This window comes from Euprymna scolopes, chromosome 44 (genome assembly GCF_053919585.1).
Source record: "Euprymna scolopes isolate OS-2025 chromosome 44, ASM5391958v1, whole genome shotgun sequence".
NCBI classification, from domain to species: domain Eukaryota; kingdom Metazoa; phylum Mollusca; class Cephalopoda; order Sepiida; family Sepiolidae; genus Euprymna; species Euprymna scolopes.
This window is the reverse complement of record NC_136525.1, coordinates 7,570,155-7,584,881: the sequence shown is the minus strand read 5'-3', so window position 1 is coordinate 7,584,881 and position 14,727 is coordinate 7,570,155. Positions and strand designations below refer to the sequence as shown.

The following is a 14,727-nucleotide window of genomic DNA, read 5'->3' as shown; positions in this document are numbered from 1 at the left end:
ATATATATATATATATATATATATATATATATATATATATATAAAGCTGAATGTGTGTATGTGTGTATCAAGGTGACTATTATATAATGATAGAATATGTATATAATTATAAAACTCCGTGGACGGTTCATTAAGTCGAAAAGGCGTGTGGTCGCCTAATATGAAGCTGAAAATTTGTCGACTCTTAGAAGCATCTTGAATAAAGTGAATAATATAGAACAAACAGATAAACTGTTTTAAAAACACGCCTTTAGATGCAAACAAAAAGAATTTGATTTTCTTTTTTTCTAAATAATTTCGGATATCATTTCGGCGAACACGCTTAATAAAAAAAACTAAATTTAAAAAAAACTGCAACAACAACAACCACAACAACGCGAGAATAATGGAGTTTTTACTTCCGAATAAAAAAAGGAGACCAAAACTTAAGAACTATTTTTCTGTCGATAGATTTCTAATTTTTATTAAATTTAAACTGTATGCATTAGTTGTTTGTTTAAGTTGGAAGCTATCGGTGATGGCAAAAGAAACAAACGAATTAACAGCGTAACATTTTATCAGCACACGTAGAGACGGACAGAGACGCGTCTGTTTGTTCATTTATTTATTTACATCTGTACATGAAAAAGAGCTATACACCAAAAAGGTTGTTGGTTGGTTGGTTTTGTTTTACGGCATATCAACCCTTTTCAGATTATTTAATGCCGAATCCAAAGATTTTGAAGAAAATTTTTTTTTTTAATAAAATATATTTGTTGCTTTCAAGTCGGTTTCTATTCAACCCATAGTTGGGACCATAACATGTACTACCACTCCGAGTCAGAGTGGACCTGGGAGCAATGGCAATTAAAGGGTGGCTCCACATTCCCCAAAGCCCGCAAGCTGGGGCCTCACCACTGGATATAGTTTAAGGTCTACACCAAAGAGGGAGGACATGTTACATTACGTGCCTTTTAGACAAAAAAAAAAAAAAAAAAACAGTCAAAGGGAGACAACCCAGAGTGATTTGATGGTAATAGTGATGTCGAGAACAGATACTACACGTGTTAGTTTAATTAATAATCTTAGTCAAATTAATTACGAATTAAATAAAAGAAAAAACGTACCTTTGTTCTTTAAATAACTTCATATCGTGGAAGGTATATCGATGGTAGCAAAAACAAACAAATGAATTAACAACGTTTAATTTTATTCAGCACACAGGCAGAGACGCAAAAATCCACGCCTGTTTTAATTTACATCTATACACAAGAAAGAAAAAGAAATACAACATACGTGTCTTTTATATATAAAGGTAAATCAAAGGGAAATAACCCAGTCACACAATTTGAAAATAAACGTCACCTCTAAGCAGATAAAGGGAGACAACTTCAAGCTGCCTATGTCACTAACAAATAAGGGTCGAAAGCGGACAATTCTTCAGTATTTAAAAATCCAGCAACATTGGCAATTTCCAATATACGTGTCTATTTAATCCTCCTATGCATTACGTCCTCCTTGGAAACAGTTGAGTATATTAAATACTCACAAGCATGATATCCTATTTTTTTTTTAAATTCCACTTTGATGTAGAGGGCTACTATCGGGGACATAATTTGCAGGGATACTATGTAGGGAGTTAAGCAGCAAGATGTCTGTTCACATTACACTTGAACTTCTGCATGTCAGTACAGTTGGGAAAGCAGAATCCCGGAAAGGAGTTCCAGAGTCTAGTAGTTCTGGAGAAGAAGCTATTAGAGTAGAAGAATTTCTTACATCTACGGATCTCTACTGTGAAGAGGTGGGATTTAGCTGCTTTTCAGGTTTGTCGGGGGTATTTACGTCGAGGGGGTATAAGGGCTTGTAGTTTGTTGGAGCATCCACCATTAAAATACTTGCAAAACAGGCAGAGGGATGCAACATTTCGTCAATGTGACAGAGGTTGAAGCTTAGATCACAGCTCAGGACCTATCAGGTTGGCTACTCTCTTTTGAACCCTGTCCAGGAGCGAAAAGTTAGTAGAAGATGCTCCAGCATAAATATGACAACAATACTCCATACATGGGCGAATGGTGGCCTTGTAGAGGTACAGGATACTTTCAGGTGTAAGTAACTTTCTAGCACGGTAGAGGGAGCCTACCTTCCTTGCAGCGGCCCTGGCAATGCTCTTAATGTATCTGTTTCAACTCATGTTCTCTGTGAACGTTAAGCCAAAGAGTTTGAACGAAGTACTTTTAGATAATGTATCTTTAGCCATAGCTATTGGCGGTTGGGAAGGGTTTATTTTTGTAATTATTGAAGAAAACAAGCTTAGTCTTGGCAACATTGAATTTGACCATTTTTGTTCCCATTCCACTACAAATTAGTAGTCTTCCTCTAGTGTTTCTGACATTTCCTTAGATATGTGTTCATTGTTTACCTCCTTGTGCCTGTTATAGAGCGTGGTATCATCAGCAAATATACCCATCTCAGAGACAATCTTATCAGGGGGGTCATTAATGAATATTAGGAATAATAGAGTGCACGTAATGTGGTATCAGTTCTGTGCTCATGATTTCCCCAGAGACTAAATCTTCCTGTTTTAGTGGTAAGGGGTAAGGGGTAGTACTTATTCTGTTGCAGATTGTTCTTTGTTCTAACCATCTACCGCCCATCAAAGCCGGAAGGTCACTCAAGGATAAAAAGGTAATGAATTTCGAGATACTGGATGAGACTGAACATAATTTGATTATTTGAAGGAACGCCTCAGCAAGAATTTGTTTACATTGAACTCGAAGAATGAACCATGTTGAAGTCAGTTGGGAAGCATCCTAATGGTATTGTGTTCCGCAGACGGACAGTTCTTTGGATAAATTTTAAGCTCTATGTACAAACAGGATGACAGGAATATTACTTATAGTGATTTTAGCTAGGCGAATTTTTGCTATGACTTTTTTTTTTTTTACCATTTGAGACATCATTGAAGTAGCGATCATGAAGGGGGTCCTTAGAAAGTAACTCATAAAAAAAAGAAAAAAAGTTGTCGGAAGTAAAAAAAAAAAAAAAAAAAAAGGGAGGGGCTAGAAAAAGGGTTAGAAATGATTTACTAAAGGACACAAACGGGGTCGGAAATGGGATGGGCGGTTAGTTGATACTGACCGAGAAGGTAAGTCACTTCTCGTTTATCCGTATGACTATGAAAACGGAATATTCTTTTTATTGTTTTGACTTTCGCCATTATCTCCGACACAGTGAGACAGTTAATCAATCGAGAACCACCACATCACGCTATACAAAAGCATATAAGATATCAAAGGATACACACTCGAGCGTCAAAACAACGAAAAGAATATTCTGTTGTCCTAGCCTTATTTATCAGTCACTTTCAGGTGAAAGACCGGACATAGGATTTCCAATTTTGAGACCATAAATTTAGGAGCCAAGAGTTAGTTTTACAACAGTTTTCAGTTTGTGAAAGTTGACGATGGTTTGGTGGCTCGGAAGTCCACTGAGAAAGATCGAAGCGTTTGTAGTCAGAATTGAGCAAAAGAAGATCATGTGGTGAAGGTAATCTTGGGTCCGACATAAACAGACAACGTTTAGGAGTCTTTTCTAAACTACGGGACGATTTCATACATACATGAAGGAACACTTGACAGGCGACACATCCTACCAGTCAGCTGTTCAGATACCTTCCGGTGCAAACTTGACCGATCACTGAGTTTAACATGTTTTGAGAACCTTATCAAAATATAGCTTCACATCTCTTGTTTACACTGCCGGTTAGATAGATAGATAGATGGATAGATAGATACATACATACACACACACACAGAGCTCAACTGAGTTATATCAACAACTTGTCTTGTGTTGTTTTCTCATAGTACAACTACAAAGCGATCATTGGGTCACGGCAGTCACAGGAAGGCGTATCTCTTTCTCTCTCTTTTTTCTTTTCGTTGTAATAATTGTTCTGGATTGACAAAATATCCAAAGCATTTTAACATAATTCTCTTTTTTATGTATTTATATGATCCATATATATATATATATATATATATATATATATATATATATATATATATATATATATATATATATATATATATATATATATAGTAGCAAGTTATAAAATATATATAGCAATGTTTTCTCCGTGATAAAAGCGTTATTCAATTGCAAATTAATTGTCAACCTGTTCCACAAATCCCAAAAACTCCATCATGAAAAGTCTCCAGAAAGAATAAACGATTAAACCCAGAACTCCAACTTCCAACATAAACCTCCACTTCCATATCTCCTTCTCCAACATCACTGGTCTACATTCCAACCTTCCAGAGGTTGAAACCCAATTACAGGAGACCAAACCAGACCTATTATTCCTAAGCGAAACTAACATTGGGCCGACTATATCCCTAGATGAATTAAAGGATACTTTAACTTAACATCAAAATCTGACCCCGGAGGTCGCCATGAGCATGGAACATACATGGTACCTACATTAGAAATGACTTTCCATGTGGCAGGGACATCTCCAGATAAAATCCTAAAAGTGTAGTATCTGTTCCGGCAGATACTGCACTTAAGATAATTTGTACCAGTCAATGGAGGGGAAACCCTCTATACTGGGACAATTATTATTTTTGGTAACCAGAGTGACCCCTTTTAGGGGAGCTGGTTTTTACCTCACATTAAAAACGGCCTTGTGCCTAATTTGCTCAGTGGGGGAGCAAATAAACACCATCTGTTCCGGCAGATGCTGCACTTAAGATAATTTGTACCAGTCAATGGAGGGGAAACCCTCTATACTGGGACAATTATTATTTTTGGTAACCAGAGTGCCCCCTTTTTGCCTACTTTTAGGGGAGCTGGTTTTTACCTCACATTAAAAACGGCCTTGTGCCTAATTTGCTCAGTGGGGGAGCAAATAAATACCATCTCCAGATAAAATCCTAAATTACCCCTATATGTGTTTTTTCGGGTTGCACTTGCTCATATCACTGCGTTTATATTTGTCCTTTATCGCCCCCACAACAGCGGAGTTACTATCTTTAAGAGAATATCTGAGAAAATTGACCACGTCCTATCTGCTCACTCTTCGGCTAACATTTACGTCTGTGAAGACTTCAATGTTCACAATGTGAAATGTTTAGCCCCCCCCCTCAAACAAAACGGATGATGAGGGTGAAGTTCTATCACGATATCTCAGTTGCTTATGACCTAACTCATATTGTTCACGAACCCACCCGTGTGCCCGACACTGACGATCAGTATGCAAATCCCCTAAACCTTTTTCTCACAACTTATCCTGAGCTATGTTTATTCTCCATTCTATCTCCACTGGGATCTTCCAACCATTCAGTTGTCTCAGTTAAGATAAAAACAAAATGTAATATCCTCAGTACCTCTCTATCATACAATTTATCGATACTTTATAGCTGGCGCAGTTTTACAATTGTTCACTCTGTAAAGGGAGACAACTCTCTTTTACTAAGAGATTCGTTCATATTTTTCACCCCATAATTTCGGACGCTCGATGCAGGGATATTTTTTTTTATTAAATCAAAACATTAAAAAAAGAAAGCAACGACGATTTTTTTTTTTTTAACAAAGTTGATAACGCTAATAATATAAAATGTAGTTTTTACGCGACTATTAACCAACGATATTTTCATTTGATGAAAATATTTTAAAATAAAAAAAATTTGTTAACGTTGGACTTGAACACATCCAAGTTGTAGTCAGGTGGGAAGCAGGCAGACGTTGATGAAAACGTTAAAAAAGCTGCGGCAACTTTATTTTTTATTAAAAAGTAAATGTTATAGTAAAGTTTTTTTTTTAAATTAGTTTTTAACCTTAAATAATACAAAGAATGAAACTCTTTAATTATTTTTTTGTTTATAATATTAATAACACCAGCATCTTTTCAACATTACAAAGCAATGAAAATCCGACGATAGTTGTAAAAGAAATTGTGAACAAATTTGATAACATTAATAATACCAAATATATTATATATATATATATATATATATATATATATATATATATATATATATATATAATATATATATAATATTATAAATATATAATTAATAATACCAATTATAGTACTTACAACATTTTTCTATGTTTTTTACGACTTACAAAGAGATTAAATGCGACAACAGGAAATTATAATTTTTTTCAACCAAAACTTTTTAATAGAATAAGAATGAGAATATGAAAAACAAGTGCGATAGCCATTAGTCGCGTGCTCTCGTGTAATGTATGAATGCGTGAATGTAGGATTGACATGAAATTCTTAAATAATAATTACCCCTCCCCCTGACCCATATTCTCCCCACCCCTTGCCCAAGGATCGTTAGAATGCCGGACAACAACCGAGCAGCAATTGACAAAAACTATTTTGGACAGACTTTATTACTTCAAACGTTGTTGTGTCAAACTTTAAAGAAAAAAAAAATATGGAGGACAGTTTTAAACGTGAAGAGAAACTTCAATGGGAAAAGAACAAGGCCGATAGCCATTAGTCACGTGCTCTCGTTTAATGAATGGATGCGTGAATGTAGGATTGACATGAAATTCTTAAAGATAAAATAAAATGACCGAAAAATGGGCTGAAATGACTTAAATAAATAAAAAGTAAATGACTTAGAATTACTTTAATGACCTTAAGGATGAATTGAATGACCTTAAAAAAATAACTGGAATCCTTCAAAACAAACTTGAATGATCTGGAGAATGACTTGAATGGTTTTGAGACTGACTGGTTGTAAAGTGGGTGATCATTTTACATTCAATTAATAGAGAAAAGTCATCCCCCACTTTATATCACAAAGTTACAAACATAAGTACAGCATGTAGTAAGAACAGATGCTACACTTTGATCTTGGCCAAAAGACCAAGAAAAGGGTATTTATTTGCTCCCCCACCGAGCAAATTAGACACGAGGCTGATTTTTAAAGTGACGAGTGAATGGGGAATGGGGCCCAGCTCCCCGAGGAGTAGGAGAGCTGGATAGTGACAATTGATATGAAGGGTTGCCCCCACATTGACCAAGGTCTGATATGTGGGGTTACCCCCACATATGGTCTTTGCTTGCAGTATCTGCCGGACAGATATTACACTTTGATCTTGGCCAAAAGGCCAAGGAAAGCTTACAAAGCTAAAAACAGCATCTATTAACAACAGACCTTTGATCTTAACCAAAAAAGGCCAAGCACAAAAGTGTTACGGACAGACCGACAGACTGACTGACAGACTGGCCGACCGACCGACGGAGTGACTTATAGAGTCGCTTGCACGCGATTAAAAAGGCTCCAGCTTTTTTTTTCATATATTTATATATATATATATATATATATATATATATATATATATATATATATATATATATATATATATATATATATATATATATATATTTTTACTGAACAAATTATTGCATAGGGAAATGTACACAGACAGACAGACACACAGACACACAGACAGACACGTTCACTTTTATAGATATATATATATATTTATATATATATATATTTATATATATATAGATACAAAATAGTTTTAAAACTAACAAAAACAATAGAAAATAAACAAATAAATAAATTAAATAAACATGAATATACTTAAACGATCACACATATATATATATATATATATATATATATATATATATTTATATATATATATATATATTTTTACTGAACAAATCAAAGAACGAAACTCTTTTTAGAACGAGGATGAAACTTTATCGTCGCCTTTCCATCTTTTGTTAAAAACTAGTTGGTGTTATTAATATTATAAACTTTGTTACAGTAAAAAAAAAAAGTCGTCTCAGCTTGAAAAGTCTCATCCTGGTTTTATTAAAGAGTTTCATTCTATGTATTTTTTAAGGTTGAATAATAATTTTTTAATATCCTTATTAAAATATTACTTTTAATAATTAAAAAATAAGTTGCCACAGCTTCTTTTTTTAAAATGTTTTCATCTGATGAAAATATCGTTGGTTTTAGCATCGTAAATTTATGATATAATTTTATTTCTCCCAGGTAGTCGTCATAGCAGAGGAGTGATCAACAATCTTAGCTTTGAGTTAGTTCTTCTACGTCTTTTCAGATCATCTTCTTCTTTCAATGTCTTCAATTCAACTCAACACTTTGTAACCAGCAAACCGGAACACGTGACAGACGACACATCCTATCGGTCAGCTGTTCAGATACCTTCCGGTGCAAACTTGACCGGTCACTGAGTTTAACATATTTTCACATGTTTTGAGAACCTTATCAAAATATAGCTTCAAATCTCTTGTTTACACTGCCAGTTAGATGGATAGATAGATAGATAGATAGATAGATAGAAAGAAAGATACATAGAAAGATACATAGATAGATAGATAGATAGATAGATACATACATACATACATACATAGATACATAGATATATCGATGGATATATATATATATATATAGAGCGAGAGAGAGAGATAGATAGATATATTGATAGATAGATAGATAGATTGATAGATAGATAGATAGATAGATAGATAGTCTTAATAGTCGCGTAAAGACTACATTTTATATTATTAATGTAATCAACTTTGTTTCATTAAAAAGATTCGTCGGAGTTTTCTTTTTTTTATGTTGTGATTTAATAAAAAATATCGTTGCATGGTTTGAGCGTCCTAAATTATGAGATGAAAAAGTGAACAAATCTCTTAGTAAAAGAGAGTTGTCTCCCTCTGCACAGTGAACGATTGTAAATGGCTGATGGGATAGCTTCCTTTAATTTATATCAGATCAACCCCGGCATTCCATGTTAAAAAAAAAAAAAATCGTGTCCTCTATAGTATCAGACCTTACAAAGCTAAGACTCTCTAACATCATCCATGTGTAGATACTACCTCAGACATTTGTCGATTAAAATGGTCATGTGGCGATGGAAGTCATTTTTGGGCTCATGGACTTTAAGTGTTTGAGGGTGTGGCAGTCGTCTGACAAGACGTTGCAATCATCATATATATATGTGTGCGTATATATATGTGTGCGTATATATGTGTGTATATATGTGTATGTATATATGTATATATGTGTATATATGTGTATATATATGTATATATACGTATATATGTGTATATATGTGTATATGTATATATATATACCTGTGTATATATATGTGTATTTGTGTATATATATGTATATATGTGAATATATATGATTATATGTATATATATGTATATATATGTATATATGCACATATATGTGTGTATATGTATATATATATATGTATATATATATATATATATATATATATATATATATATATATGTATGTATATATGTATATATGTGTATATATTACCCTCCAAAAAATTCCAGCAAAAACCTAACAGCCAAAGGTGGTTATCTCCGGAATGTACTGCTGCCATTATGCACAGAAATAACTTTTTCCATTGCTTCTAACGTAACAGATGTACTGAGATTAAAGCTGCTTTCAGGACTGTCAGCAATTACTGCAAAAGAGTAATAAAGAATGCGAGGGAGTTATATTCTCAGTCCGTAGCTGAGGAGCAGGTTGATCCCACCAATTTTAGCAAATAACAAACAGGGTCCTGAACATATGTGTGTACTCTATCCCAACTATCATCAATGAACTTGAGGCAATTAAGTGTAATCAAGCCCCCCCCCCTCCTCACATTTCCTCCTGTATTTGAAAACACGTCATGACTAAGTTGCTGGAATCTGTGTTAAATAGAGAAGTAGTCAACTACCTCAGCAAAAATAACCTTCTTAGTGACATGCAATATGGTTTCCGTTCTGCTAGATCTACAGCAGATGTGCTAACAATTATATCTCATAGGATTAGCGAATCTCTCAACGGAGGCAACCTTTCTAAGGCAATTGCTCTTAACATATCAAAGGCAGCATACAAGAACCACTCGTCTAGCTGAAAACATTATCAATAATTCCCCCACTCTTTATCTGTGCCTAAACCTATACGTAGATTCCATGAACAAATCTTATTTCTTAGAACTGTACACCTGTGGAACTGTCTTCTGTTTTCCTGCTTTCCAGCTGACTACAATATGGTTGTATCTGTGCATGATGTTGCCAAGCTAATCAAAAACCTTGCTTCCAGAAATCATCTGACCCTAACGGCATTTCAATTATAGTGCTGAAAAAGCTTCAACCAGAACTAACTCCCGTACTTACAAAGCTGTTTAAGCGATATCTTAAGGAGAATTGCTTTCCAACGCCCTGGAAAACCTCATCAGTATGCCCTGTGTTTAAAAATTTAGATGATCGGTCATCTCCCTCTCAGTACAGACCAATAAGTCTCATCTGTGTCATGAGTAAGTTGCTGGAATCTGTGTTAAATAGAGAAGTAGTCAACTACCTCAGCAAAAATAACCTTCTTAGTGACATGCAATATGGTTTCCGTTCTGCTAGATCTACAGCAGATGTGCTAACAATTATATCTCATAGGATTAGCGAATCTTTCGATGGAGGCAACCTTTCTAAGACAATTGCTCTTGACATATCAAAGGCCTTTGATAGAGTATGGCATAGAGGTCTACTCCACAAGATCTCCAGCATAGTTGGAAATGTCTTCTCAATTATAAAATAATTTCTCCCTGGTAGGTTCATAAAAGTAGTGGTTGATGGACAGAATTCAGAAGCTTACAGTATTAATGCTGGAGCCCTCAGGGGGCGATCCTGGGCCCAACACTCCTCCTGATCTACATCAATGATTTCCCAAATCACACCATAAGATCATTAGTAGACATTTATGCTAACGACTCTACCATCTATCGCAACACTTCAAAGGCCAATTCTCTCCTATTCTCTCTCCTCCGATCTTAAACATGTGGTGCAACGAGGAAAGAGGTGGCTGGTTAATTTTAAGCTTACTAAGGTTTATGTGGTCTAAAATGCTACTAAAGGCTAAATAAGTTGTTCTTCTATAATTAAACACTTAAAAATTACTACAAACCTTTTCTTTACATAGACATAACCATTTATCAAGGTCCAGAGGCCACTCGAGGATAAGGGTTAAGAGTGTACAGTAATCAATTGGACAATATAGTAATCGTTAGTAATGGAAATTCGGTAAATTTGTTAACTAAAGTGGAACGGCTCATCAAGAACTTGTTTACATTGGACGAAGACAACCATATTGTAGTCAGCTGGAAAGCAGGAAAACTGAAGACAGTTCCACAGGCGTGCAGTTCTAAGAAAGAAGCTTTGATCATGGAATCTTCGTTTAGGTTTAGGCACAGATAAAAAGTGGGGGGAGGGAATTATTGATAGTGTTTACAGCTAGACGAGTGCTTCTTGTGAAAGTTTGGGGAGAGGGGACCATAGATTGAAGCTCATTCGAACACTTTCCATGAAAATAACGATACATCAGAGACAAACTCGCAACATCTCTTCTGTGAGATAGAGGTTGCAGCGAAGAGAAAAGGACATCTCCTACGAGGCTACGAAGTCTATTTTGAACTCTATCAAGGCAGGCCAAGTCCTTTCTAGAGAAAAGGATATGTGCAAGCTGTACAGTTACGTGTAGACAAAAAAGAAAGAAGAAAAAAGTGGCCGCTTTTTCTCTTTATATGTTTGCGATATTGTCACTTGACATGCAAATGAGATGCTTCCGATCGACTATAAAAAACCTAAAGTCTAATCATTGAATGTTTGAGTTAAAGAAAGATGGAGTACTGCTGCCACATCTGGGCAGGAGCTGCTAAAAACAGTCTATCCTGCCTTGACAGAGTACAAAATAGACTTTGTGGTCTAGTGGGGGGACGCCCTTTTCTGTTTCCTGCAACCTCTCTCGCACAGAAGAGACGCTGCGAGCCTGTTTTATCGTTATTTCCATGGCAAGTGCTCGTCTAAGCTCCAATCTCTGCCCCCCCCCCTCGCCAATCTTTCGCGAAAAACACCTGTCACAAGAAACACTCGTCTAGCTGAAACCATTGTCAGTAATTTTCCCCATTCTTTATATGTGCCTGAATCAAAACGTGGATTCCATGAACAAAGCTTCTTTCTCAGAAGTGCACGACTGTGGAATTGTCTTCCGTTTGCCTGCTTTCCCGCCTGACTACAACTTGGTTGTCTTCAAGTCCAACATAAACAAATTCCTGATAAACCGCCCCCTTGAGTAAGACACTCTATCAAATCTCCATTACTAACGATTACTACGATACTATCCCATTGATTACTGTACACGCAATAACCCTTATCCCCGAGTGGCTTATGAGCCTTGATAAATGGTGACTACCATGTAAAAAAAAAATCGTTGAATGTTAAAGAAAAAGGCAGAATGATTTTCAGATCGCCAAGTTCACACGTAAAAAAAATTCACCCTGTTTGTGTGCAGTCAGTGCTTTCTGATTGGATAAAAAAAAAGCCTGTTTTTCAGAGACTGAGTTGGTTTTGGATTTGGATATCAGAGTAGCAAGTGTTGTCAGCAGTGCGTCGTGTTCGAGAGTTGAGTTTTGACAGTAGATCTTTGAGAAGTGTTTTAAAATCTCGTGAAACAGTTGATAAAAGCCATATATCTGAATACCCTAGATACCAAATTTCAAGATCTGTATTTACATGAACTGGTATCTGAATGAATAGCTGTCAGAGATGTGATTAGAGAACAATCCTGGGTCGAGGGAGAATGGTTAAAAAATATAATGTATGGAAGTATTCTTGTCATATTAGGGCTGGTGCATCTACCACTAATCTCTCGCTCCTAGACAAGGTTCAAAAGAGAGTCGCCAATCTGATAGGTCATGAACTGTCATCTAAACTTCAGCCTCTGTCTCATCAACGAAATGTTGCATCCCTCTGCCTGTTCTCCAAGTACTTTAACCGTGAATGCTCCAACGAACTGCAAGCACTTGTGCCCGCTTGACATAAATACTCCCGACAAACCCGACAAGCAGCTAAATCCCACCCCTAGAGATCTTTAGGTGTAAGAAATTCTTCTACTAGAGAGAGAGAGAGAGAGAGAGAGAGAGAGAGAGAGAGAGAGAGAGAGAGACAGACAGACAGACAGACAGACAGACAGAGAAAGAGAAAGAGAAAGAGAGAGAGACATACATACATACATACATGATGGTTGCAACGTCTTGTCAGACGAGTGCCACTCCCTCAGACATTTAAAATCCATGAGCCCAAATGCCTGAGGGAGTATCTATACAAGGATGACGTTACTGAGTCTTAGCATTGTACGACAGCTAAGTCTCTCTCTCGGTTCAAAATGTTGAGATCCAGCAACAAGCAAGAGCAAGACCAGCTTAATGCGGGTACTGGTCTCCCGCTTTATGGTTTTTTAAATCAGAGATTTGCTTCTCCTAGAAACGCTGCCTTCACCACGGCTTACTGGAGCCCTCTCCACCCCAATACACATATACACACACAAATATACACGGTGCTAGTTGGCCGTTGACCCAGAAAAAGAGTTCATTCGTCCTTTGGAAGGTCTTGTTTTTAATCCTCCAGGGAGACTAGCAACCCTCCTCACCAAACAATCTGGTGGGGTAACCAGCTTAGTCTATACATACATACATACATACATACATACATACATACATACATACATAGGTACACTAGATAATTAGAGAAACTGACAAATAGACAAATAACAGATAATTCTCTCCTCTTCTATAACACAAATTGGTCGTTCTATCCACTCTTCTGTATGGTGCCGAAGGGTATACCTTGTGTCACATCAATCAATTCGATCCCTTCCATATGGAATGCATCCGTTCTATTTGCAATATCAAATGGCTGGGTCGTGTTCGAAATATTGAGTATTGAAACATTTTTTTTATGTGGGTATAAAATGCGAGGGTCATCTCGTAAGAATGGATGACTCAAGAGTTCCAAAAAAACTTTTTTATGGGCAATTGATAAATTCTTCATCTTCAATACGACATCCTATTCTTCCTAACAAGAAAATACAATCTGAAGCGTTGTGAAATTGCCATGAGCTCCTGTGAGGGTGCCGCAGGGGATTGTTTACCATTTGAAAAGGGAATTTTTTTTCCGAAATTAATAATGGATATTGTCGCAGACATAACAAGTAAGACATTTGTACCTAATGCAACTGAATAAATATATGTATATATAGATATATATGTATGTACTTATTGATTTGTAAATAGCTACTTGTTTCGTCTCCTTTCACCAACAACGACTATATTTCATTCCTCGCATTGGGAGAGTGCAGCAGGGGATCGCAACAAACGAAGAAAAGTCTGTTTCCTAAGATTCATGAATTTGAAAGCAACCGCCTTCATCATAGGGACGCCATTCGTGCAAATTTGAAAGCAAATCATCAGCAAAATCCACCAAACAGGGATCGACCAAACAATTATTGCGTGTGTCGCTTTGGGTTCAAAGCACTGAGCAAAGTAAGGCTAATCTGCCAATTCGGGGCGACATTTTGATTCAACAAATACATGCAGGTGTATCATCTACGACAAGGTGTGCAAGACACATGCTGGATATAAAGCACATACGATGTCACAAAACATAGGAATTGTTGAAATTATTTGCTGAAGCCTCATTGTTTTCGATGTGAGAATGCACTATATATATATATATATATATATATATATATATATATATATATATATATATGTGTGTGTGTGTGTGTGTGTGTGTGTGTGTGTGTGTGTGTGTGTGTGTGTAGTAGTAGTAGTAGAGAGGAATGAAATAGAGTCGTTGGTGAAAGGAGACGAAACAAGTGGCTATTTACAAATCAATAAGTACAT

The 14,727-nt window shown here is 36.1% G+C and overlaps 1 pseudogene; it reads right to left on the bottom strand.

The window, feature by feature from the left end:
- Window positions 1–6,662: 6,662 nt before the first annotated feature.
- LOC145268936 (U2 spliceosomal RNA) lies at window positions 6,663–6,875 on the bottom strand (annotated as a pseudogene).
- Between the last annotated feature and the right edge of the window lie 7,852 nt (window positions 6,876–14,727).